Source organism: Elephas maximus, chromosome 7 (genome assembly GCF_024166365.1).
Source record: "Elephas maximus indicus isolate mEleMax1 chromosome 7, mEleMax1 primary haplotype, whole genome shotgun sequence".
In the NCBI taxonomy this organism is placed as follows: Eukaryota; Metazoa; Chordata; class Mammalia; order Proboscidea; family Elephantidae; genus Elephas; species Elephas maximus.
This window is the reverse complement of record NC_064825.1, coordinates 31659582-31684101: the sequence shown is the minus strand read 5'-3', so window position 1 is coordinate 31684101 and position 24520 is coordinate 31659582. Positions and strand designations below refer to the sequence as shown.

Sequence of the window (24520 nt, the reverse complement as noted above, 5' to 3'; positions counted from 1 at the left end):
GTCACTTGCCATGTTCCCGTGTTTGAAGATCTGAGACGTGTGCTCTTTAGTGGTGATCATCTCGATGTGGACCACAGTTCAACAAGATCTAAGAGTTTTCTTGCCTGGGGAGCCCAGACCTTTATATCTGGCAAATATTACTGGGAGGTGGATGTGGGGCACTGTTGGAACTGGGTTATTGGACTTTGTAATGATTCTTGGACAATGAGGAATGACATGCTGCTTAGCTCCGAGGGAATTTTTCTACTTTTTTGTGTCAAAGAGAACAATCAGTACAGTCTCTTTACCTCATCCCCACTGTTACCTCAGTATGTAGAAAGACCTCTAGGACACGTAGGGGTGTTTCTGGATTATGAACGTGGTGTAGTGAGCTTTGTTAATGTGAATAATGGTACCCTCATTTGTAGTTTGCTTTCATGTTCCTTCTCTTCCCCTCTCAGGCCTTTCCTTTGCTGTGGACCCCAAGGATCAGGGACAGTTTAGAAACTTGCCCATGTCTGAGAATGCTAATACCTGAGACCCTTTCCTGGTGCCGACTTGCTTATCTTTAACCTCATTTACATTTATTATTAGACTACTGGTTGTATTATTCTTAAAAGTGTGATAATGTTAAGTGCAGGAATTTGATTTGATTTTCTTTAAATAAAAACAACTCTCCTGGAATACTGTGCAATCTTTATGCTGTGTCTATCATTGGATTTCTAAGCCAGCTGAACGTAAAAGAATACCTGGCTGTTTGATCCATTTTTTTAATGGGTTAATGCAAGAGCACAGAGCTTTCTTACTACTGACATTGTCACCGTTTTCTTAAACCACATAATTACTAGAATAAACAGTAAAACTTACTCTTTGCTTTGAAAAATACAGAATATTCAACAGCCAAGGTCCATTTTAATTAGGTACAAAAATCCCAACCCAATTGCAGTTTTGACTCTTTCTCATCCCATAAAAAAGTGACTACCTGACACCCTCTCTCCTCCCACTTCTCTCAATGAGAAAGCTTCATTTCCTACAGATAGGAATCCCTCTTTTCATTCTAGGGCCTCTCATAGCTGCCTCCAAGTCAGTGCTAACTCACTAAACTGAAATGTTTTGGTCTCTTTGGCCTTCAATAAACTGTAAGCCCCTCCAGGCCAGATATAATATTCTCTACTATCTTTGAATCTCCAGCCTCCTTTGCCCTGCTGCCCATGAGACAATAGTTTATAAAATGGTGTATTGGTTCATTAAATATAAAATATTTGTCACCTGCAGTATACTGTGAACACTGGTATGTAATGAATTTGGCAATATGGAAATATATTATTGTAAAGCAGACCCATAGATTAACAACTTCTAAAGCCAGTGTCTATCCCCAGCACTGAGAAACACCAGGAGAAACCCGAGTGCCACAATTTCCACCCAAAGGGATTCTCATTCCCACCTTTCCTGGCCCAGCTGCTCTTTCATCTAAGCGCTGAGGGCAGCCCAGGCTTGGGTCCCTGGGAATGCTAGCACTGGAGCTGAAGGGTGCAGACTCAGAGTCTCAGGCTGAAGTGGAGCAGTTTGGGGGCCACGCCACCGCCCCTTTTCCGTCAGCACTCATCAAGCAACACCCACCGTGTGGGCCTGGTATCCCTCCGCGCCTTCCCCGCGGGAGGCGCTGGGTGAAGCAGCCCGCCTGGGCCTCAGGGTCTTAGAGGCGAGCTCTGGAGGTGGGCACGGGGGACTGTTAAGGTTTAGGCTCCAGGGTAGCCACGGGCCTGAGCAGGGAGCGCCTGGATCTCGGCCACGAAACTCCGTCGGGTCCCCATCTGACCCAGGGTCACCGTCTGACCCACGGTCCCCGCAGGTTTCCCGCATCTGAGTCCAGGCACAGACGCCGCCGGCAGGTCACGTACCTTTGCGAACACCCGGACCACCACCTTCCAGCACCACCATCTCCTTCAAGAGCCTCCAGGACCCCTTGGCACCGCCAGTCGCTCCGGACAGGACTGTAAACCCCGGGAAACCTTCCTGGCTGAGGTACGCGAAGGCCTTTCCTTGGACCCTCCTGAGATCAAGTCCTTGAGAGTGAGGAGCCCGCACCGAACCCCACGTTCCTGAGAGCCTGAGTCTGAAGCACTGCCGTCCTAGAGAACCCCTTCATTGTCCCCAGGCTGGGACCACAGATAATGCCTTCCCACTGCTGCCCTGCTGCCTGGATGAAAAGGAGCGATTTCTCCAGAGGCGGAGCTTGCTCCAAGCTGGCGAGAAGGTCTTCTGTACCTACCTAGCCTGAGAGCTGGTTTTGTTGGTGCCAGAGCCATCTAGGGTAGCTGGATGCTGGGGCATATCCACACATCCAAAAAATCCATAATTCAGTCATATTTATGTACTCTTTAAGAGTTTTATTCATTTAGGCTTTTCCTAATAATATACTATTTTTAGATACATTCAGATAACTACAAGTTGGAAACTCATTTTGAAATAAAATTTTTAGATGGAAGGGGAAATCAATTCTGAAAGGTAAGTATGAAGCCTGATATTGTCGGATATTATTTGTCCAAATAAGTCATCAATTCAATCAAGGTATATTTAGGACCAATTTGAATTTGGTCAAATTGTTTTTAACCATATCTCCTGGGTATTTTTTGTTTTCTATCCCATCTCTCTGAACCCCAGACTTAAATCATCTAGGATGCCAGACATGTATGCCTCTACTTCTCCTTTTCCCAAACCATTCACAATTATCATTCACGTTTTAATCCCAAATGACACATTCAGCTCTAAAAATTATCAGGACTGAGGGATTTAAACAGCCATCTGGACGTGAAATTATATCAGATCCTAGACCATAGCAAAGAAAGGGCTAAAAAAAAACTATTAGAAACACTAAACAAAGAACAAACACATCCAAATTAGCAGGTAGAAATTTTAGGTTGGAAATATACAATATTTAAAATAAGGAAAACAATATGTGGAAAGAATGTGAAACAGATGCAGGTACGGAAGGAATTAGCGCTTTGAAAAACCTGAATGAAAATTTTCCTTAGGCAATCAGGAAAGAACATAGATGTTTTTTAACTTACACAAGAAAAAGGTTAAAAGATGTGGAAGATAGTGTGAAGAGTGCCAACATCTAAAAAGTAGTACTAGGACCAAAAAAGAGTAGATAGGTGAGAGGAAATACGGGCAGATAGGTGTAGAAGTATGGGCAAAAAAAATCCCAGAGTGAAAGATGAAAGACTTCAGATGAAATGGCCTATAAGGTACAAAATGGAAGAAAAAAGGAAAAACTTACATCTAAACTCCATATCTAAACATCTTGTGGTGAAATTTAACGATATTGAAGACAACAAGAATGTATACAAACTCTCAGAGAAAAAGAGAAGATTGCCTCAAAGGAAAAACAATTAGACTAGCCTAAGACCTTGACCTTGTTAAAGTAATGCTGGATACAAGAGAAAACTCGGATAATGTTTAAATTACTAAAAGAAAATAAATTTAAGCATGAAATTCTGTACACAAATTATCATTTAAATATGAGGGCATAATAAAGCTTTTATCAATTACGCCCCCCCCAAAAAAAAAAACCCTGCTACAGTTGAGTTGATTCCCACTCATAGCAACCCTCGAGGACAGAGTAGGACAGCCCCATAGGGTTTCCAAAGGCTGCAATCTATGAACATAGACGGCAACATCTTTTTCCGGCAGAGTGGCTGGTGGGTTAAATTCGCCAGCCTTTCAGTTAGCAGCTAAGCACTTAACCACTGTGCGCTACCAGGGCTTCTGTTTATCAAGCATACTAGATAAAAAAGTTTTGCCAGGCAAAGATATATTTCAATAACAATTTTAAGGTTCTCAAATATCAGTTCTGAAATAACACAAAATCCATAGGATTCTACAAAAATATGAGAAACAGGGATGACCAATGCCTTCACAAATTTCATTGTCGTCAAAAAAAAAAAAGCTAAGATCAAAGCAAAGAAAAAGAATATATGTATGTGTATATATTTTTTATATATATATATATATGGTGGAAACCCTGCTGGCATAGTGGTTAAGTGCTACGGCTGCTAACCAAGAGGTCAGCAGTTCGAATCCGCCAGGTCCTCCTTGGGAACTCTATGGGGCAGTTCAGCTCTGTTCTATAGGGTCGCTATGAGTCAGAATCGACTCAACGGCAGTGGGTTTGGCTTGGTTTGGGTTTTTTATATACATATATATACATATACATATACATACATTTGTATATACACATATGCGTGTATATACAAGTGTATGTATATACTCAAAATTTACATTTTTGACAATATTAACACAACAAAGTTGTAGAAAGGGGAAACACAATTGAAAGCTTGCTTGTCTTGCTTGGGGGATGATATCACCATCACTTTAAAAAAATGATGTAAAGATTAACTTTCAAAATTAAGATAGTAAAATGAGACCATACACATATGTCAACAATTGGAATTAATATAAACTCATTCAATTTACCAGGTTTTTTTTTTCATATTTGACTAAAGAAGAATAAACAGCAATCTATTTTTATAAGAGACACTAGTTTGTTATGTGTGGATCATAACAAATTATGGATAACATTGCGAAGAATGGTAATTCCAGATCACTTAATTGTGCTCATGAGGAATCTGTACGTAGATCAAGAGGCAGTTGTTGGAACAGAATATGGGGATGCCACGAGATTTAAAGTCAGGAAGGATGTGCGTCAGGGTTGTATCCTTTCACCATACTTTTTCAATTTGTATGCTGGGCAAATAATCCAAGAAGCTGGTCTCTATGAAGAAGAATGGGAAATTAGGATTGGAGGAACACTCCTTAACAACCTGCATTAAAAAGATGACACAACCTTGCTTGCTGAAAGTGAAAAGGACTTGAAGCACATACTAATGAGGCTCAAAGACCACAGTTTTCAGTATGGATTACACCTCAACATAAAAACAAAAATCCTCACAACTGGGCCAATAAATGGAGAAAAAGATTAAAGTTATCAAGGATTTCATTTTACTTGGATGTACAATCAACACCCATGAAAGCAGCAGTCAAGAAAAAAACTACACATTGCACTTGGCAAATCTGCTACAAAAGACCTCTTTAAAGTGTTAAAAACCAAAGACATCACTTTAAAGGCTAAGGTGTGCCTGACCCCAGCCCTGGTGTTTTCAATTGACTCATTTGCACTCAAAAGCTGGGCAGTGAATAAGGAAGACCAAAGAAGAATCGACACTTTGAATTAGGGTGTTGGTGAAGAATATTGAATATACCATGGACTGTGAAAGGAATGAACAAATCTTTCTTGGAAGAAGTACAGCCAGAATGCTCCTTAGAAGCAAGGATAGTGAGACTTCATCTCACATACTTCGGATATGTTTTCAGGAGGGACTAGTCCCCGTAGAAGGACATCATTCTTGGTAAAATAAAGGGTCAGTGAAAAAGAGGAAGACCCTCAATGAGATGGATTGACACAGTGGCTGAAACAATGGGCTCAAGCATAACAAAAATCAGGAGGGTGGCACAGGACTGGGTTATGTTTCATTCAGTTGTCGCTATGAGTCAAAACCGACCTGACGGCACCTAACAACAACCAGGTTTTTTTTGTTTTTTGTTTTTATCTGGATGAACATATAAGGCAGTAAAAGATAAGATCATCAGTAGAAGACTTGCTTATAAGAACAGAAGTAATCCAGCAAATAAGTGATACTATAAAAGAAAAATGTATCAAATTGGTTTGTTATATAGTCAAGTCACCTTTTTCTTTGGAAAGGATACCATTTTTAATATCTGCAGAACTACAGATAAGTGGTGCAGTGGTTAAGTGCTGGTCAGCTAACTGAAAGGTCAAATGTTAGAGCCCAGCAGCCACTCCTCCAGAGAAAGATGTGGCAGTCTGCTCCCATAAAGATATACAGCCTTGGAAACCCTATGGGGCAGTTCTACTCTGTCCTACAGGGTCATTATGAGTTGGAATCAAGGGCAATAGGTTTTGTTTTGTTTTGTTTTCTGATTTAAGGATAGGATGCTGTAGGAAAAAATAGCCTCCACACTCTGTTCTTATCTGGTGTTTGAAGAATGTTACCACAAATTTATTGAGAAGTGACATCAGATTAGTGGCGTTTTTGCTGAGGTCCTGCTTCACTTGATACGGGAAACTTCCCTACAGCTATGTAGAAATTGTGTTGATCTTCCAGGGGCAAGGCTAGTAAAATCACACACATTTCTTATAAGCATCCTTTTTGTTTTTGACTCTTGCAGGCTGCTCCCTTTCAATTAATGTGATTTATCTTCCAAACAGCATTATGGTAATACAGTGTTGGTTGTGGCTGTTCCCTAAACTCTTCGGAGGTGGACTACTTACAAACGAGGGGGAATCGTCCAAACTGACTGGGCTCTTTTGGGGAGTGGGGAGGACGGGATAAAGAAACACATGAGTGTATGGATGATCTTTGCCCCGATTAGGTTGTAGGAAACAATTGCTACTCATCTTTCCAATAGCAATTACATTTCCCTTCTTTTCCAGTTTTCTGTATATTTCTGCCCTTCTTTTCACGAAGTTCTCTCCTTTCTGATTTTCTCAGGTGAGTGAACTAGGAATTTAAGATCCCGTTTTCCAACATCCTGACACGCTTTTCTTCTTGGGTGAGTCTTATGGAATAGGTTGGAACCCTGGCCGAGTTTCGGGCTCTGGGCTATGGACGGCCCACTTACTCCTCGGCTCTCCCTTGAGCCGCCCTCCTGGGGCCCGTGTGTTGGCTTCCGCACTGCCAGGTGTCGGACCACGATGCCTCCTCCTGCCTCCAGTGCCCAAGGGCGGCGGGGCGCGGGCGTCATGGTACCTCTAACCCGCGTGCCCCCTGCTGCAGGCACCCAGGGTGGCCGCGACTTTAAAGTGAGCTTGCCCCGTTCCTCCTCGAGGCTCCGTGCCCCTCGTCAGGCGTCCTCCCCGCAGGGTTTTTAGAAAAGCCTGGTGGAGTAGTGGTTAAGGGCTCCCCCGCCTATCCAAAAGGTCGGCGGTTCGAATCCACCAGGCGCTGCTTGGAAACTCGATGGAAGAGTTCTACCCTGTCCTATAGGGTCGCTATGAGTCAGAATCTGCTCCACCGCAATGGGTTTTTGTTTTTGTTTTGTTTCTTTCCAACATGGGCAATTCGGTAGATTTCAGAGCCCCCTTAACTTTGAAATGTTCAGGAGTCTCAAAGAAGATTATGTACTAGGCGACTACAGTCTTCGTTAAGGAAGCCTCACATGAATATCAAAGACAGGAAATTAATTCTCATCAAATTATAGAACTGAGAGGCACAAGATGTTAAAGAATCGGCAGTGGGTGGGTTTATATCCAAACATAAAATAAGCGATCAAAGAGATACGAGGAAATTTGCCCAATCGCACACATCAGGGGTTGAGTTGGAGATAGAAATACTATTTTCTGACTTGAAAGCAGTGCAGTGTCCATTATCTAATAACAGCATATTATTTCATGTAATCCTGAATCCGTGGCCACTAGGAATGACTCCCAGTCTAGGCCTCACCTTGGCTGTAGTTACAACATTTTTTAAGCAAATAATGCAACTTCTTCATTTGTTTGCCACTGGCTCTCCCCCTTCCCGCCCCCAAGGTATTATCATTAGTGGAGCTATGCCAGAAAAATTTTTTTTACATGAAGACAAAGGATATAATGCTGGTAAAAGTGAGGACACTTGGCATCATTCCTTTTTTTATTTTGCCACACATACTATTCTTTCTACTTCATTTTTTGACTCATTTGAGTTCCCTTTGTGATCTCATTTTCCTTAATTTGTCTTTTAATGTATGGCTTTTCCAGAATTCTATCGTTGACCACATGCTCTTCTTTCTCACTTATGCATTCTTCCTTTTACGCTTTCATCAACGAAGTTTTAACTACACAGATACTGATGAGTTATCATTTGATTTCTCTTTCTTCCATTTGACTGTTAGCAACCTCAGCTTGGATGATACAGTAGGCCAAAATCAAACCAAACCCATTGCCATTGAGTTGATTCGGACTGGTAGAGACCCTATAGGATAGAGTAGAACTGCCCCATAGGGTTTCCAAGGAGCACCTGAACTGCCGACCTTTTGATTAGGAGCCAAATGCTTAACCACTGTGCCACATAGTCACTTCAAATTTTGAATGACCCATGTGATGTCATTGTTCACTCCACACATCAAAACTTCAGGACATCATCATCTCCCCATAATTGAAGTCGTAGTATAAAGAGTCACTTTGATACCTGGTGGCACAGTGGTTAGGAGCTTGGCTGCTAGCCAAAGTTTGAATCCACCAGCAGCTCTTTGGAAACCCTATGGGGCAGTTCTACTCTGTCCTACAGGGTCACCAGGAATCCGAATTGACTCAACTGCAACTTTTTTTTTTTAAGCAATTTAATTTTCTGTGAGTCTGTATGGAAATAGCTCCTAAATTAATGTTACTCCTGCTTCACATATATTTCAGAAATGTGTTTTTTGTATCTTGGTTTATTTTCATTTTCTCATTTCTCACCTATATTTCTACAACAGGAGGCTAAACGGCCTTTTTTACTTCAGAATAGACTCTTCCCAATATGCCTTTTAGATGAATATGTTTGAAACACAAAGCTGAACATTATCATTTGGTTACTGTGACTTTTCTCAATCATTTTAGGAATAAAATCAAACTTATTTGATGTGACATAGGAGGCCCTTTAGGAAGGCATTAATTAATTCTCATTCCAAACTGTCTTCAGTCTCATCTCGTTGCTCACTCAATCTCTGTGATTCAATATTACCTAATTGCTTATAATTTCTCCCCGGACTTCACCATTCTATCCTACCTCATTCACTGCACTTGTGAGCCTCTGTCTGGAAAGCCTACCCCTCCTGGGATAAATGTAGGTGTGCTTTAAAGCTCACAGACAGCACTATCTCCACTGGGGCCAACACTGTGTCATCAGCCCGTCTTCTGGGTTTCCCTAGTCCCTGTGATCCTTTGGATTACATCATTGCAGTGTGAACTAGATGCTCCCTCAAGTGGCTATTATTGACACTACAGCAGTCATTTCAAAGAATGTATCTTTGTTATTGGAAACTCTAGTGGCGTAAAGGTTAAGAGCTATAGCTGTAACCAAAAGGTTGGCAGTTCAGATCCACCAGGTGCTCCTTGGAAACTCTATGGGGCAGTTCTAATCTGTCCTATAGAGTCTCTACGAGTAGGAATTGACTTGATGGCAGTGGGTTTGGTTTAGGTTTTGGTTTGGATCTTTGTTATCTGTTGTCACTAGGTATGCCTACCCAGGCGGGGAAATGACAAGTGCAGAACTCCAGAGGACAGTGATAACCAAACTTGTCAGCACATTGTAATCATTTGTAGAATTTCAAAATGTACAGATGCCTATGCTCCATTCCTGGGGATTGTGCATTAATTGGTTTGGAGTGTGGTCGTGGTTTGGGGTGTTTAAAAGATCTCTAGGTGATTCCAGTGTGCAGATGAGTTGCCTGGAAATCCTGGGCATTTGCTAGGGAACCATGATTTTTAGGCTAGTTCTGAAAAAGTTCATTTGACACATAGTCATGATACTAAAATGTGGCCCTCTTTTTAGCTTATGAGTGAAAAATAAGGGTCTGAGAGTTGCAGATAAGAAGTAGGGAATTTGTGAGAGAACATTCAACAGCATGGAAAAACAGGCAGCTGAACATCCATAACCCAGAAGCATCCCTAAGTTGTTTAGCTCTATTTGCGTATGATAGAATGATTGTCATCCTTCATGTAACAGAGCAGAGAGGCTTCCCCAGGATCACCTGTCTTACCATTTCTCCTTGTCTGGACTTACTAACAAACTGCAACAACCCAATGGCAACAGTCTCACGTATGCTCTTCCCATAATGTCTGTTGTTGCAGGTAAGACCTGAGCTCCCCAGCAATGTAATCGCTGAATCCCTGGGAATTGATACGACACAGGGTTTTATGGCTCTTATACACCTCATATTTCTCAAGATCTCATTATTCACAGATCCGGTGTTGTGACTTTCCCTACTCACTAAAATTTTCATGTAACCCCAAAACTCACTGCTCATTTGAGGTCATTTTGCAGACTTTCTATAAGGGCAAATAGAAGTTAGAAGTTAGAAAGAGATGCTTAATTCTCCTTGTTGAAAAGGGAAGAGACTCCCCCTCCCATTTCTTAGAGCATTTACTTTAGACAGCTTGTAATTTTAAGGGTTTTTTGTTTTTTTTTTTTTGCCTATATGAAATGTGTGTAAACTTTTTTAAATGCCAAATAAGCCTCTCAGCATTTTGACAACCCAGGACTGTTCCTCAAGGACCTGGCAGCCATCTCTTGACTCTAGGTGCAAAAATACCTTTTCCATATATTTCCAAAATCTATGGGAAAAAGAAAGTGTCTGTACAGGCTAAGGGTCTAGGTTCTGTAGGACCCCAAATGACCAAGGGCAGGTGCCCTGTGTTGCCATCACCTTTGAAAGAAAAGAAATCTGTAGCTTCCAAAACTCGGATGTAGTAGCAGTTTTGTCCTGTGTGTGTCAGGGAGGAAATGCTGTATTTGGAGCCCCTAAACCAGAACAGGAAGAGGATTTTTTTTTTTTTTAATAGGAAATGAGAAGGTGGGAGGTGGGAAGCTAATTCCTCCAGTCTCCCCACCACAGGTTCAGAGTTGGTGGCAAGGGGCAGTAGAGCTGCCAAGAGCCAGAGCCCAAGTCCTGCTGGACTACAGCGCCCTTGTATTGTGTGGTCGTATGGTTCTCAGTGGCTAATGCAGAGGGATGAGGAACATCACTGAATCTCCAGGCTCCTGTACAACTGGGGCTCTGTCATCCTCTCTCAGACCTGGCACTCACACTCTGCCTTGGGAAGAACTTGAGGAAAGCATCTGTCCAGTACAAGTAAGCCCTATTGACCCAACTCTAACCCCCAGCCCCCATTTCTGCACAACTGAGCAGGAAGATCGCCTTCCTCATGTCAGCAGAGCCCAGGAGCAGAGAAGGACCCCCAGAGGGCCTGGGTCTCTGCTATGATCTGTTTGGTTTACTATGGTTATATTGATTTACAGTGTTGCTGAGTATTATTAAATCATTAATATTTACAGAAATTGTGGTGTTGGAGAAGAATTTTGAATATACCATGGACTGCCAAAAAAAATGAACAAATCTGTCTTGGAAGAAATACAACCAGAATGCTCCTTAGCAGCAAGGATGGCAAGGCTATGTCTCATGTACTTTGGACGTGTCAGGAGGAATCAGTCCCTAGAGAAGGACATCATCCTTGGTAAAGTAGAGGCTCATCGAAAAAGAGGAAGACCCTCAAGGAGATGAATTGACACAGTGGCTGCAACTATGGGCTTAAGCATGACAACGACTGTTGTGATGGGGCACATCCAACAATTGTGAGGATGGTGCAGGACCAGGCAGTGTCTCATTCTGTTGCACATAGGGTTGGTATGAGTCGGAACCGCCTCAATGGCACCGAACAACATACAAAAATAGCTATGGAATGTGTAAATATATAAACAATGACAACTGTTCTGAAGTTTTTGTATTGCACTATTACCTTTTTAGTTTACCATCTATGTTTATAACCCTCAATGATATACAGTTTTGTAGATTTTGAACTGTATGCGAATATTATGTGTACTCTTCTGTAGTTTTCTTTTTACCTTAACATTGTTTCTTAGATGTATCTAAATTGTTCCATGCAGCTGCAGTTTATACATTTTCACTACACTTTATACTTCAGAGACCCTGGATGGTACAAAATGTTAAGCACTCAAATACTAGCTGAAAGATTGTCAGTTCAAAGCCAGCCAGAGGTACTTTGGAAGACAAGCCTGGGGATCTGCTTATAAAAGGTCACAGCCTTGAAAACCTATGGAGCAGTTATACTCTGTACACATGGGGTCATTGTGAGTGAAAATCACCTCCACGGCAACTGACAACAACAACATACACTCTTCCATAGGAATATGTTAGAATGTATTCATCCGTTCAGCTACAGACGGAGCTGGGATTGATTTCAGGTGTTCCTTTATCATAATTATTTCTGTAATTTTAAATACCAAAAAACAAAGCCCATTGGCCCTGAGTTGAACTGCCCCATGGGGTTTCCCAGGAGAGGCCGGTGAAATCAAATTGCCCCACTTTGGTTAGCAGCTGTAGCTTACCGTAGCTCTTAACCACTGCGCCACCACACACAAGATTGGCTTTAGATTATCCTTCTAGGAATTGCGCACGACTTCAGTTTTACCAGAGACTGGTTTCTAAAAGAGTTGTGCCGCTTTACACTCCCACAGCGTGGGATAATATTTCAAGTTGTTCCACATCATCACAAAACTTAATAGCTTTTCTAATATCCATCTGATGACAGTGATTATAACTTTCATTTTTATTTCTCTGATTACTAAATACCGTTTACATGCATTTCTACCTGTCTCTTCTACGAAGCAATTGTTCTGAGCTTTTGTTCTTTGAGGGGCTGGGAGGTTGAATATATTTTTCTTATACATTTGAAGGCATTCTTTATGTATTCTGGACACTTATTCTTTGGTGATTACATGTGTTACGGCATTTAACTCCCAACTTTTCGCTTCCATTATTGATGATGGAAATCCATAATTTTTGTAGTTAAATTGATCATTATTTCTCTTATTTGTGCTTTTTGTTTCTTTATCAAGAAATCACTTTCTAACATAGGATCTAAAGGTATTCACATGGTCACTTTTTCTAATGATGAATTTGCTTGTCACGTTGAATTTGAACTCTTAATGTACCTGAAATTGATTTTTCTGAATATGAGGGAGATATCCCAGCATATGCACAGGGAAGTCTATCTCTTTTACATCCATTTGAAATGCCTTTCTACTCAGTCATAAATCAGGTATCCATACAGCAAGTGAGTCTTAGACTTTCTTTTTGAATTCTATGGTCTTATTCTCTACCCCTGCACCAATGGCTTATGGTTTCGTAATTAGGGTCTTTGACCATTGTCTCTGACACCAATATCTGGGAAGAAATATTTGATATTTCACCCATGAAAGCACACTGCTATAATATTGCTGACATTCTTATCTAGTACAAAAATTACATGTATAGTTAAATACTGTGGGATCTTTTCATCATAGAATGGTATTCCCAGAGTTTTAGATACATCCATTGATAACATACCTGCAAAGGTGATGGCAATGTCCTTTCTGACTAATTCTCAAGAAAGTAAAGTAAGCTCATTAATTGAGCTATGTACCTGTGGCATACTTTCTTGACTGCTGTTTGTTCCCTGTATTTTGCAAGCTAAAGAAAAAGTTTTTCTCTGTGGATGTAATTAAATGGCTCAAGATTAAAGAGTTGATGTATCTTTCATGACAATAATCTCTAGTACAATTTTTAAACTTATTTTCTGAATCCCCCATATTCTGTTTAATATCTTACCCATTATACTATTTTTATTAAAAACAATATACTTAAACAACCACATTGGATCAAATAGTTCCCAGCTCTTGTTTGGTTCTGAGATGTAGGAAATACACTGAGCCTTGTATCCATAAATCAGATTAATTCCATGTTTCTTTGTTTACAGCTTTCATCAGGGTGGCTAATCCGCAGATTGCAGGCCCTCCCCCACTGCATAATGTTCACTATGAGTAGGAACCTATGTGATGGCAATGAGTTTGTTAAGTTTTGGTTCTGACCCAAGAACTTGCATTTCTAACAATGTTCATTGATTCTAATGTGCTGGAACCAGGACCGGACTTCAGAATCACTGGTCTATGTCACTGTTTTACTCCACGTTGTCCTCAGTACTCCCTATCCTGTTGGTTTAACCTATATTTTCTAAGTCTTTTTAATAGTCTGTGGCATTTCCGAACACCAACAAAATACAACCGCGATGCTATTCCATTATTCCCGGCGGCTCGGGCCTGCTTTGAACACTCTAATTTTTTCAAAGTAAAAAGTGGTTTAGTGGTTAAGTGATACGGCTTCTAACCAAAAGGTTGGCAGTTCAAATCCACCAGGCACTCCTTGGAAGCTCTCTGGGGCAGTTCCGCTCTGTCCTATAGGGTTGCTATGAGTCGGAATCGACTCAACGGCAATTTTTTTTTTTTTTTTATGGCATTTACTTTTATGAATGTTCTCAATGATTAACCAGAAAACTTTTTTTTTTTTTTTTTTGGAACCATGTGTTGCAGAACTACCTTTCTTTCTATCAGGAATGAAATTCAGTGAAAATACTGCATATTGGGAATCACCAGAGCAAAGATATGGAGCAGAACCCACTGTCAGCCCTGTTGCAAAAAAGATAAATATCTCATTCACTTATTATTCACTCAGATATTTGTTAAGTGCCTGCTATGTCTTAGACATCGTATTACCTGTTGGGAAATGGCAGTGAATATAAGAGACGCTTCCTCTGTCTCATAATTCATTCAGTAAAAGAGGAAAGGGACCACATAAAGTGTTCATCCAACCACAGACCTGTCCAGGTCCTGATGATTCAGGGATATTTCTCTGTAAAGAGATTTTCCCTAAGGATGAATTGAGGAGTTTACGAGATGAAGATGATGGAGAAGAATATTCCAGACTGACATAATGCTACGGCTGTTAACCAAAGGGTCGGCAGTTCGAATCTGCCAGGCGCTCCTTGGAAACTCTATGGGGCAGTTCTACTCTGCACTATAGGGTCACTATGAGTCAGAATCGACTCAACGGCAGTGGGTTTTTTGGGTACTATATATGCTTCTAATGCCACAAAGCTCGTAAAACACATGAATAACCACAGCATATATTTCATATAATGTGCTGCAAGAGATTATTTTAATGTAAAGAAAATTGAACTAACAAAAGTTTTCAATTCAGTCTACCAACATAATCAATAGCAAAATGTTCCATTAAAGGAGAACAACGTAAAAGACAGTAAAATATTATTTATCAGCTTCAGTTGGGAAGGGGTCCCTCAGATATGACTTGACCATGATCATGTGTGGCCAGTGTAAAAGAAAGGCCTGAGGGGATAATTGAAGGAGCAAGCTGGGTATGCCCATATGAGGGAGCTTTTGGCAACATTAACAAAACTCACACTTCTACTGTCAAAATCTACATACACACCTACCTGCCCCAGAGGTTTCTCTATATACTGAGAAAGCACTGGGGAGGTGGTCAAGAGATTGTAACGATTATCCTCCTTCACACATAAAAAAAGAAAAGTGTCCTCAGACGGGACCCTTGAGCTGTCCTTCCTTAACCAAGTATCCTTACAGACTCCTACAGCCCAGTCCCAAGAGCTGTCCACTTCTATCTCCCAGTAGTATTTTCCAGAGGTGAAGGCCTGGTCTCCCCATGCAGCAAAGTAGTGAGATCTTCCAGAAGGAAAAGGTGCCTCTTGAAGGTCACGTCTAAGCCTCAGACTTCTCACGTCATCAAACAGCATGATATTCTGACTGCTTATTTCATAACTGAAGGAAATTTCCACTGTGAAAAAAAGAGAATATTTCAGGCAAAATCTGTTTTTATACTCCTATGGGATGAGAGACTCACTGGATCTAGAGTGTCACTGGAAAAACAGGCCAACACTACAAGGGAAGTTTACTAGCCAGAAAATATCAGATTGAAGGGTATCGGTGGATGTGCAGAAGAAACAAACACCTAGTGACACAATGGAAAAAAATTCCTAAAATCTCAGAGAATGTACAGAGGAGGCAGGTCATGCAAACTTCTGGCTCATTGCTTTTCACAGCACATTAAAAATCAGAAACCTGTGCACTGACACCAAGTCCAGAGCGATACGACTTATTTCTACCGCACTGGGTTTGGTTTTTTTTTCCTCAGGGCAAAAAACAAAAAATCTTAGACCTAAATAAATGGTGAACACTTTGCCAGGTATATTATGTTAGTTAAGCAAGCAGATTTAAATTTAAGATTAAAATCAAACCATGCCTTCTTAGAAGGAGCCTTCGTGGCGCAGCAGTTAAAGCACTTGGCTGCTCACCAAAAGGTCAGTGGTACAAACCCCCCAGTTGCTCCAAGGGAGAAAGATGCAGCTGTTTGCTTTCATAAAGATTTATACCCTTGGAAACTATATGAGGCTGTTCTCTGTCCTACAGAGTCAGTAGGAGCTGAAAATAACTGGGCAACACTGGGTTTGTTTTTGGGATTTGGCTTATGCCTTCTTAGAAGGAGTCTCCTACTCAGCATGATCTGGGTTTTAAACCTGGTTCCATTTCAGGCCTACTCGTTCTCTGCCTGCTGGGCTAACCTCACTCGATTAGTGAGCTCTGCGTACTGCCTCAACCACCTACTTCTTTTACTGTTGCTCATAAATTCTGGTTTTCTGTATATCACTTTTTCATGTTTATTCACGTGTTTCTCAGATCATATTTATTAAAATGGACATTATTCCAAATTCAGTTACTAAGAAACTTTAATATTTTAAAATATTTAAAAGTAAAGCACCAAGGAACTTATCACCATAATCAACTGCACTTAATTTGAAATCGAAATGTTCTGAGATAATGTCTTTCTGTATGACTCTTTGAATGACTGACATTGCATCTATGAATGGTTTTAGGTCTCAAGGAGCCATTTTTTGGATCATTTCCTTTTTCTCATTAACTATTTAATACAGGCCAGAATAACATTTCTCTTTTCCTACCATTTATGTAGATATTTTTCATATTATCATAGGGGAAATATGACTATTCACAGGCTGCTCTCCTCCCAAAATCAAGAATTAATAAAGAGGGAATGATTGCCCATAGAAAACCATTATTGGAGGACATTGTATCCGGTCCCACCACTGGGCTGACACTCACCTCGGAACTGGCGGAACCTGTCTATCAGGCCAGTGATGGGCCTGGCACTGAGCGCTGGGTTCACAGGCTGGGGCATGTTCAGCTGCATGGACTCGCTCCTGCAAGGGGGAAGATTCAGTTAACCTTTCAGGTGCCTAAGGGGCCATCACAGTATGTAAAAAGGACATCAGCATTAACTGAAAATGTTTTTCTGCAGAACCCATTGCTGATATTTCTGTGTACCTTTACAATCCTGGAATGAGGTTGTACCGTTCTTTGAGAATCTTTCTTTATTCTCTGCCTGCTTCCTTCTCCTGCCCCTCAGAGGAACTTGCCTCTCCCACCTACCACCTGACACAAACTAGTCCATTCACATCAATAAGTTTATGCGTTTGAAACCTAAAATCATAGGTAGCATCTTCTAGCCACTTATGCACTGAGCCCTGCAACCTATACCATCCTGAGTCACAGGAAAGAAACAAGGCTGATTTGTGATACAGGGAACGGGAAAACATATTCAGTATGACACACACAACTTGCATACACAGAAAATATCTAATATCTCTATAAATTGTGTTCTCGCTGTGTTGGAAACACCATGATCTCTTTCACAGCCCTCATGGAGCTCTAGTCTGCAGTGAAGGCCAAACTTACCTTGTCAAAATGTCTCCCAAATCCTGTGAAGAGAATACAAAGAAAAGTTTAGAATTCTTCACAAATTGGCAATTCTGTTCTTTCAGTCTTTAAGTTTGGGCAAGTTCTCAAAGGTACCAACCACCCACTAGCACATTTTTTTAGTAAATCCATTTTTCCTTTCCTCTCTAATCCCAGTACACCACTTGGATAGAATCTGATTTCTCAATGAATTCAGAAACCTGAAGGTGAATGAATAAAGAGAATATGAGTACAGATTGTACTGGTGCGACTGCCAGCTGTCCGCAAAGTGGTCTTTCCAAGCGCTTGTCTCCAAAGGATAATGTGTTCCAGAGCAAGGGCAATTCAAATCTGGGACTTGAAAAAAAGGAGGAAGTAAATGTTAGTGCTTCACATATGTCTCCACATTGCCAAACTGGAGACAAAAAGGGAATGCCCACGAGGAAGTTGTTCCTTTCGGGGTTTTTAAAGAAGCAAGGTAGAGAAGAAGACTTTTAGAAGGGAGTACAGTATTTTTAGGCAAATAACTGGTGCCTTCTACATTTGTTTGCCGACCAGGCTCCTCTCCCTCTCCCCCACCCTCCTGAGAGGTATTTTCATAAGGGCTGCTATGCAACATTTTTTACTCCTTGCTGGAAAAAAAAAAAATTGGTTTTGCTCACTTACGAAAATACCGGGGGTGGGGGGAGGGCAAAGTTGGCAACCAAAGTAGAAGGCACTCATTATTGGTGAAAAAATACAGTATTCCCTGGGGAATCTACTCTCATATTTCCATGAAACTTTGTGGTTCATGGCTAGGATAGGAGTTACAGTTTATGTCTGTTATAGTCAGGTGGAAAACGACTTCCATCACAGGAAAAAAAATTATGTCTTTGGTACCAAATATCTCATGGAGGTCGAGGATGTGAACTTCAGCTACTATAGATGATTTCCAGGTACGTCCTCGGTTCTTACCTGGAGCAACTCCACATCTGATTTATGGCACATATTCATCAGCTCCTCATACATTTCTCTCAGGTGCCTCCCCTTTTGAACCATTGTGGCTTCACTTTTCTTCAGTTGCTGTAATATCTTCTTGCCTTCATTTTTCAGTCCCTCTAAATGTTGTTTTTCTTCCTCAAGGAGAATTGGATGCAATTTCTGATACTCAGAGCTGATAATCTCTGACAGTAGACACACATAATACTGCAAAGACATGGATTTCTTAAATCATATATGCAATGTAAGTTAACCCCCTTCCCCTTAAACCTCACCTGTTTCTCTCTGACTCACATCCTCTACCAATCAACTACACTCGACCTAAATCCATGTCCTCCTATTTATCAGAAACCATAAAATCATCTCTCAGTTTCATTCCTTCATTTGTTTTCCATTCAAGAGCCAAACCCACCCTCCCGTCGAAAACCAAAAACCAAACCTGCTGCCATGGAGTAGGTTCTGACTCATAGCGACCCTATAGGACAGAGTAGAACTGGCCCATAGGGTTTCCAAGGAGCAGCTAGCTGGTAGATTAGAACTGCAGACCTTTTGTTTAGCAGCTGAGCTCTTAAGCATTGTGCCACTAGGGCTCCATCCTCCCTTCAAAACTTCTCCATTCACTTCAAAACTTCCTGAAACATCTGAAGAAATGCCTCATAGTCGATTTCTTTAATTTTGTAAAACATCCTCTTTTCTGAGTTGCTGATACATTAGAGTTTACAAATCTGAACTGTCATGCTGCCTTACATTGAAGAGGTGGATTACTTTTCCTGTTGGTAGATCACTCACAGAATCTGTCACACCATGATTTCAGCTCAAGTTCATCATGAACAAATCTCCAGGAAGTATGTCACAAGCTCGTTCTGGGGAAAACAGTCTCATACTTACTCTCCACAGGTTGGTTATTTTGCTCTCCTCATTCAGATTTCTCTGATTTTTTTGAATATTTTTCCATAAAGATCTCATTTCCTTTATGAGCTTCTCCTGCAGAAGAACCATGAATGAGTGCCAGAAAAGCAAATGTTAGGGATTTCATACCATAATGAACAGAAAGAGACAGGGGATGTTCAATCGATGTACTTAAGGGAGAATGGAAGGATCATGTTTCCCTGTTTACCCTTCATAATTACCAATTCTGGGAAATTTCAGGCTGTAGAAAGACAAAATATAGTGTCTTTGTCTTCCAAAGGAAACTGACAAATAAGAATTTTATGAAACATGGCTAATTTTCAGATAGGCAACTTGCTATAGAATTTGGATCTACTGATTCTGTTGTTGTAGTGACCCTACAGTGCAAAATAGAACTGACTCATAGGATTTCTTAGGACCTTCTTTGGCTGATGTGGCATGACTCAAAATGAGAAGAAACAGCTGCAAACATCCATTCATAATTGGAATCTGGAATGTACAAAGCATGAATCTGGAATGTACGAAGCATGAATCTGGGAAAACTGGGAATCATCAAGAGTGAAATGGAATGCATAAACATTGATATCCTAGGCATTAGTAAGCTGAAATGGACTGGTATTGGCCATTTTGAATTGGACAACCATACGGTCTACTCTGCCAGGAATGACAATTTACAGAGGAATAGTGTTGCATTCATCATCAGAAAGAAAATTTCAAGATCTGTCCTGAAGTACAACACTGTCAGTGATGATAATATACATAACCCTACAAGGAAGACCAGTTAATACAACTATTATTCAAATTTACGCACCAACCACTAAGGCCAAAGATAAAAAAAATTGAAGATTTTCACCAACTTCTGCAGTCTGAAATTAATCAAACATGTAATCAGGATGCATTGATAATTACTGGTGATTGAATGTGAAAGCTGAAACAAAGAAGGATCCATAGTTGGAAAATATGGCCTTGGTGATAGAAACAATGCCAGAGAACACATGATAGAATTTTGCAAGACCAATGACTTCTTCATTGCAAATACCTTTTTTCACTACCATAAATGGCGACTATGCATGTGGACTTCGCCAGATGGAATACGTAGGAATCAAATCGATTACATCTCTGGAAAGAGACGATGGAAAAGCTCAATATCATCACTCAGGACAAGGCTAGGGGTCAGAACAGACCATCAGTTGCTTATATGTAAGTTCAAGTTGAAACTGAAGAAAATTAGAACAAGTCAGCAAGACCCAAAATACAACCCTTGGTTATATTCCACCTGAATTTAGAGACCATCTCGAGAATAGATTTGATGTGTTGAACACTAATGCTCGAAGACCAGACAAGTTGTGGAATGACATCAAAGATATACATGAAGAAAGCAAAAGGTCATTAAAAAGATAGGAAAGAAAAGACAAATGGATGTCAAAAAAGACTCTGAAACTTGTTCTTGAATATCAAGTAACTAAAGCAAAAGGAAGAAATGATGACTTGAACAGAAAATTTCAAAGGGCAGCTCATGAAGACAAAGTATTCGAATGACAAGTGCAAAGAACTGGAGATAGAAAACCAAAAGGGAAGAGCACACTCACCATTTCTCAAGCTGAAAGAACTGAATTAAAAATTCAGGCCTCGAGTTGCAATAGTGAAGAATTCTGCAGGGAAAGTATAAACGAAGCAGGAACCATCAAAGGAAGATAGAAGGAATACACAGTCACGCAAAAAGAACTGGTCAATGTTCAACCATTTCAGGAGGTAGCATATGATCAGGAACTGATGGTACTGAAGGAAGAAGTCCAAGCTTCACTGAAGGCATCGGCAAAAAACAAAGACTCCAGGAATTGATGGAGTATCAGTTGAGATGTTTCAACAAACGGATGCAGTTCTGTAAGTGCTCATTCATCCATGGCAAGAAATTTGGATACCTGGCCAAGTGACTGGAAGAGATCCATATTTATGCCTATTCCCAAAAAAGGTGATCCGACCGAATGCGTGAATTCTCAAACAATATCATTACTACCACATGCAAGTAAAATTTTGCTGAAGATCATTCAAAAACAGCAGCAGCAGTATATCAACAGGGAACTGCCAGAAATTCCAACAGGATTCAGAAGAGGTGGTGGAACCAGGGATATCATTGCTGCTGTCAGATGGATCCTGGCTGAAAGCAGAGAATACCAGAAGGATTTTACCTGTGTTTTATTGACTACGCAAAGGCATTCCACTCTGTGTATCATAACAAACTATGGATAACATTGCAAAGAATGGGAATTCCAGAACACTTAATAGTGCTCATGAGGAACCTGTATATAGCTCAAGAGGCAATGGTTCGAACAGAACAAGGTGACACTTCATGGTTTAAAGTCAGGAAAGGTGTGCATAAGGGCTGTATCCTTTTACCATACCTACTCCATCTATATGCTGAGCAATGAATCCTAGAAGCTGGACTCTGTGAAGAGGAATGGAGCATCAAGATTGGAGGGAAATGGATTAACCTGGGATATGCAGATGACACAACCTTGCTTGGTGAAAGTGAAGAGGACTTGAAACACTTACTAATAAGGTCACAGAACACAGCTTTCAGTATGGATTCCATCTCAACAAAGAAAACAAAAATCCTCACAACTGGACCAACAAGCAATATCATGATAAATGGAGAAAAGATTGAAGTTGTCAAGGCTTTCATTTTACTCAGATCCGCAATCTACACCCATAGAAGCAGGGTTAAGAAATCTAAAGACTCCTTGCATTGGGCAAATGTGCTGCAAAAAAAGTAAAGATGTCACCTTGAAGACTAAGGTGAGCCTGACTCAAGCCATGGTGTTTTCAATCCCCTCATATGCATGCAAAAGCTGAACAATGAATAAGGAAGACCAAAGAAGAATTGACACCTTTGAATTGTGGTGTTGGAGAAGAATATTGAGTATACCACGGACTTCTAAAAGAACAAACAAATCTGTCTTGGAAGAAGTACAAACAGAATACTCCATAGAAGCAAGGATGGCAAGACTACATCTCACATACTTTGGACATGTTACCAGAAGGGATCAGTCCCTGGAGAAGGACATCATGCTTGGTAAGGTAGAGGGTCAGAGAAAAAGAGGAAGATCCTCAAAGAGATGGATTGACACAGTGGTTGCAACAACGGGCTCAAGCATAAGAACAATTGTGAGTATGGTGCAGGACAGGGCAGTGTTTCGTTCTGCTGTACCTAGGGTTGGAACCAACTCAATGACACCTAAGAACAACAACAAACAATCTTTAGGGGATCAGAATGCCAGGTCTTTTTTCCTGTGGAGCTGCAGGTAGGTTGGAACTGCCTACCTTTTGGTTACCAGTCAAGAACTTAATGATTACCCCACGGGGGCTCCTCAAGTGATGCTACGTCTTTAATATTTTCCAGCATACTATTTGATCTGTATTACTAAATATACTTTCAATATAAAAACCTTTTTGATCCTATATTCTGCTATCTTAAAATGAGAACTTCAGACTGCCCTGAGCGTTATACTACATATTCAAAATAATAATCATTATCTTAATCACAGCCCCTTCCTGGAAAACAAACTCGATGAAAGCAAGCATGCTTATGTAATTATTTGCAGCTTTATCTGTGGTGTCTAGAACAGTGCCTGACATGTTTCTCAGTAATGAGTGGACTAATCATCGTTATGGTTTCCAGCTTCCTTATACTCTTTTAGCTCTACTATCCTGCAGCTTTCAAAGTGCTTTCAGAGACATTGCTTACCCGGTATTCCTCAACAGCGCATTCTATGGAACAGTGACTGTGAGCTTCGTGCTCTTGAGAGTTAGAGCAGAGCAAACAGAGCAGGTTCTTGCTCTCTTCGCAGAACATCTTCTTTGTCTCCTTGTGTGTCCCACACATCTGTTTCTCAGAGCTCAGGAACTGGCAGAGACTGGCTTGTCTGGCAAGGGACACCAGATTCTTCAGTAGAGTATTGGTTCTGAACTCTGTTTGCTCTGATGTGTTCCTGCATATGGGGCAACGGGCAGGAATTTAGTTTTTTCCCAGGAAAGGCAGACACAGGCCTGACAGAAGCTGTGTCCACAGCCTATGGTGATAGGATCTGTAAGGTACTTCAAGCAGATGAAGCAGGTGAGTTCCTTCTGGAAGGCTGAATCCATTTTCCTAGGGAAGAAAATCAGAGGAGTTTATTATTATTCTGCCCTGGAGAGACAAAAGCCTAAGCAAAATTTTACTCTGATTATAACCCAAAAAGACACTTGTGTGAAATCCAAATTCCTAAAAAACCCCAGACTTCCTGGACTGATAGAGACAAGGGGAACCCCAGAAACTATCACCCTGATACCCTTTGAACTTGGAAATGAAGCCAGTCCTGGAGGTCGCCTTTCAGCCAAATAGTGGATTGCCTTATAAAGTAAACAATATCACCTGTGAATAACATAATTCCTTACACAATCAAGTATATGTGACCAAATAATCAACATTTATCCAAATGCAAAGGTGAGAAGGCAAGGAATCTAGATCAATGGAAACAGAACAAAGAGAATGGAAATAATAAGACTGCTGAGACCTTGTGAAAATTGTAACCAATGTCACGGAACAATTTGCATGCAAATTGTTAAATGGGAACTTAATTTGCTTTATAAACTTTCATCTAAAACACAATAAAATATTTAAAAAATAACAGAAAAATGTTTAATGTTCATTGTTAATGTGGGGAATGTGAAGATGTTATCAAATGGTACTTACTGTATGGTCCCACTTTTTACAAAAAAAAAAATTTTTTTTTTTACTAAAAAAATATCCAATGGGAAAAAAATACACTTGAGTGTAGAGCAGGATAGAGTGTTTTTTTTGTTTTTTTGCATATGACAGAAATGGAAAACTGAGGCACAAAGGCAACTCTCAACTTCTATAGCAAACTTGTTGGTCTCCAATCAACATGCATCTACTGCCATCAATCCTTTTGTTCCTACATAAAAGAACTTCACTTTTGTTGATGTGTCACTTCCCTACATGGGCTTGTGAATCACCATGACTCATTCTATAGCTCCAGGGGAGTGGATCCTGATGGGTCTGAAAACCAATCATAACACAACTTTCTGGTGACTGGCTTAGCAAAGGTGTTGACTAAGCTCTTTTACATTCATTATTTAATTCAATTGTCACAACTATCCTATCATGACTAAAATCACACTGCTTGAAAGTGGAGTTAGAACTCATACCTTTTACC

At 40.6% G+C, this 24520-nt stretch overlaps 1 pseudogene; it reads right to left on the bottom strand.

Moving 5' to 3' along the window:
• Positions 1 to 14950: 14950 nt before the first annotated feature.
• Positions 14951 to 23447, bottom strand: LOC126078923 (tripartite motif-containing protein 43-like; annotated as a pseudogene).
• Between the last annotated feature and the right edge of the window lie 1073 nt (positions 23448 to 24520).